A 4217-nucleotide genomic window follows, 5' to 3' on the forward strand; every position below is an offset into this window, starting at 1 on the left:
GGTACCTGGCTAATCTAAAAATGACAGTCTAGCCCCAGGTGGTTCAGTTAACCAGACTGTGCTCTGTTTGTGAATGGTACTGATTGGCTGAGCTGTAATAGTGAAGACATCTAGAAGACTGATTCGGTAAGTATACTTTCCCTGCCCCCCATTGTTGTTTAATGTATACCTGTCATAATGTATACCTGTCACATTTTGACTTTCCAGATCAGCAGAGAGATCCACTACAATCTGGGAGATGCAGTCAGCTGATAATACATTATCGTCTGATTGTGTCTTTGTATCCATTGAGAACTGACCTTCCTGAATAACAAAGGATCTCTCAGCTGATCCGGAATCTCCGATCATATAGTCAGAAGCAGAAAAGGGAAAAGGAAGATGTGATTGACATCTTTAACTATGTTAAAGGACTAAATAAGCTTCAAGAGGGAAGTTGTTGGGACTTGGTATTGGAAGAGACAGGGAAGACACAGACAGTGGAACCTGCACTTGTCCCTGCCCACTGTCTCTGCCTACCTGCCTCAATCAGCCCTAAACAGCTGCGGACAACCACAGTGACAGTCCCTAACTTATATACAGTGGCACACAGAACATAGACAAGATGGACAAACACAATAACGCAGGGTCAGGAAGCTGGGGCACAACCAGAGGACAGCAAGGTACAAAATTGGAGGCAAACAGATAGTCAGGTAACGTAGCAAATTTTCAAGGCAGGCGGAAAGAAGGATAGTCAAGGTATGTGTAGCAAGGGGTCAGAAAAAACAGATATCAAAGAAAGCAGATAGTTGGGAAAACACACTGAGCTTGCTAGGGAACCTAGACTTAATAGCCAGCAAAGGGTAAAGACACTGGAGATTCTTTATAGGAGACCAGGGGTCTGGTCCAGAATGTAATTGGACCAGTCCCCTGTTCTCCAACCTCAGACACCCGATAACAAAACACACTGACTGGCAGGGAGCACCTGCCAGTCACAGAATAGCCAAACGTAACTGTGAAGTAGCCAGAAACAACTTAGCAAAGAAAGACGGGTGGAGCAGATGAAACAATTAACAGAGCAGAAAGAATAGGACAGTGTTCAGACAAGATCAAAAGAAACATAAAATGAACACAGTATTATTGCCAAAAATGCAGTCTCAGGCGTACCTTATGAACCGAGGAATACGCCAAGGTCCCAACAGGTACAGACATAACAGAACTGTTTTTATGTTTTTAATTAAAAAAAAACCTGAACTCAAGAACAGAGTAGTAGATGTTTGGAACAAACTTCCAGCAGATGTGGTAGGTAAGTTTACAATAACTGAGTGTAAACTTGCCTGGGATAAACATATCTATCCTAAGATAAGAAGAAAGTAATTACTAAAAGGGCAGACTAGATGGACCCAGTGGTCTTTTTCTGCCGGCAATCTTCTGTTTCTACCCTTTATTAAGCTCATGGAAATGCTGCTCAGCCTTTCAACAGCCCGATATTCGAGTGAATACTCAATAGAGCGTGCTCACTTATCTCTAATTACAAATAAAAAAAAATATGTGCTTGCCAGATAACAGCTTTTTCTATGTCGCATAACATTCATGTATGTGTTTTCATTGCAAGTGGCTGATCATAATAATGCAGCCATTGGCATGATTCATGTCTAATCCTTATTTTATGCTGTCTGCCAGGCAAATGTTTTCTGCTGAATTAGTCCCAGGAAGAAATTACACTGCATGCTTGAGCACAATGTCTGGAAATTCAGTCTACTAATAAAAACTAGTATTTCAAATCAGTTTTTTTCCACTAAGTGGGCATTCATATGTCTACAAAATACTGCCTGTGCACAGACAGTATTGTGTGGACCGGACCTCAGAGCTCCTGGCATCATCATTTATTATGATGCCGGGAGCTCTGAATCAGTTTAAATCTTGCGCTGTGTCAGTATAGTAGTGCAAACATTTATGCAGTTTGATGCTCCTAGCATCATAATGAATCATAATGGCAGGAGCTTCGAAGTCCTGTTTCCCAAATGTCTAGGAAACACTGGGTGAGATAAGCAGCATCATTTTAGTTGGTTAGTACTAGCTATCTTTGGACAGATTTTCCTCCAGGCTGAACCATACTAAATCATGTCTCCTGTACGGATTAATCCCTGAAGCGATCGTTTATTAAATGACAAGCAATGGTTTTCTTGAATGATTGTCTTGAACAATAGATGTTTATATGAAAGGATAAACTTTGGATTGTTTTAACCCTTAGACGACACATGACGTACCGGTATGGCATGGCCACCTGTTCCTAAATGATCCATGATGTAGTGGTATGCCATAGGATCCAGGGGGCCCTATGAAGTGAGCTCATGAGCTGCGCTTGTTTCATAGAGAGTATGGTGTCCTCACTGTTAATGATGGGCTGCATTAATCATGCTGCCTTCTGTCAGTAAGACCTTAAATGATGCGATTTCAGCATTTAAGTGTGACAGGAGTTGCACCTATAAATATTCGATCAGGACCCCGCAGTGTGACTGTAGGGATCGCGATCGTTTTCCCATACTGCCGGATATACTTACCGACGGGCAGTCTGCTCCCCAATCTTCTTATAGAGTCTGGCTCTATATTCCATACAGTTTTGTGTGTGAAAAAATAAATTCATTATAAGAGTCACTATAGAGCAATTTTAATAATAGTTATTTGCAAAAGAAAATTGTAAAACATTAGAAAAAGTGCGTTAGGTAGACATGGAAACCCAGGAAAAAATGGCAATATTTTCTTAATTTCATGAATAATAATTTTGAGGTTCAGTCCTACATTTTATGATAGAAGGCACTCTTACAAAGTACACTTTTTCCTGAAAAAAAAATTATTTTTTTCTCAAATTTCATGACCCTGTAGATGGAGAAATAAAAGTTCCATAGCCCTTTGTAGGCGAGGAAGAAAGAACGAAAGGGCAAGAATGGAAACTGGTCTGCTCATTTAAGCCATTTTTGGTTTGGTCATTAATGGGTTAAATGTCCACAGCAAAATATCTGCATGTGAAATGTCAACTTAAGCTAAGGGTGCATTCACACGTACAGGATCTGCAGCAGATTTAAAGGCGCAGATTTGAATCTGCAGCAGATCCGCAGCAGATTTGATGGCCCAGAGTTACTTTGCATTGAATCTGCAACTTCAAATCTGCGGCATCAAATCTGCTGCAGTACGTGTGAATGCACCCTAAGGCTGGGTTCACACTACGTATATGGCGGCCATCCACTCAATTACAACATTGTGTGAACAGAGCCTTTCTGTGTTTTCAATCCACTCCTGGTTTTGGTTGCAATATGAGAACCACAATACTGACTGAAATATACGTAGTGTGAACCCAGCCTAAGGGTACGTTTACACTTATAGGATCCGCAGCCGATTTTCTGCTGCGGATCCGCAGCAGATTTCATTTAAATAATTGAACGCAGCATCAAATCTGCACCATCAAAACTGCTGCAGATCTGCTGCGGATCCTGTAGGCGTAAACTGTGTATCGCTTCTCGGCCTTTTGGCTAAGATCAAGTGTAGTATCTGTTCTTATCAGTGTAATATCTGATACGTCCCCTATCTGGGGACCATATATTACATGGATTTTTAGAACAGGAAGATGGAAAAAGAGCTTGCTCTGTCCTCTCCAGGCACTGACCAGGTATTGCAGTGCTTCCAGGTTCAGTGCACAAGAAAAAAATATATAACTATATATGAGCCCTAAGGGTATATCTTATATTTTTGCATTTTTCTGTGGAGATTATAGCCTGTGGAATATGTGAGAGTTAAATAAATAAGAATATGCAGCGCTCTGACACTGTCTTTGGAGGTTGTTTCTCCCAAAGGAGGTCATAAAACCACCACTCTGCTCTAAAAGCTGTGATCTGGATGGAGAACATATAGGTATAGTGTAAATGTATAGAGAGGAAGGGAGAGGATATATAAGGAGAAGGAAGCTACTTTGCTACAGGAATATATTTTCAAAAATGTTTAATTAACTCAACTTTATAAGTTTAGATGGAAATATCCCTTTAAGATGAGCATCATAAATACATGTGGAGACTTATGGGCCATTTATATGAATTCCAACACACTGCTCTGTACTTATAAGGGGCAACAACCCCTGAAACAGCTGTCCACACATAAGACCAAACTGTAAGTGACATGCCGCGTTTTGTAACTTTGTATACATAGTTACACATGTCCTTTATTAAACGGCTCAATATCTTGCAACC

General features: G+C 40.6%; 1 non-coding gene across 1 annotated transcript; it reads left to right on the plus strand.

The window, feature by feature from the left end:
- Positions 1-3486: 3486 nt before the first annotated feature.
- On the plus strand, positions 3487-3677 carry LOC138780875 (U2 spliceosomal RNA). The gene has a single exon (XR_011361366.1). It is a non-coding gene; the product is annotated as a U2 spliceosomal RNA (small nuclear RNA).
- The last annotated feature ends 540 nt before the right edge of the window (positions 3678-4217 follow it).

Source organism: Dendropsophus ebraccatus, chromosome 1 (genome assembly GCF_027789765.1).
Source record: "Dendropsophus ebraccatus isolate aDenEbr1 chromosome 1, aDenEbr1.pat, whole genome shotgun sequence".
NCBI lineage: Eukaryota > Metazoa > Chordata > Amphibia > Anura > Hylidae > Dendropsophus > Dendropsophus ebraccatus.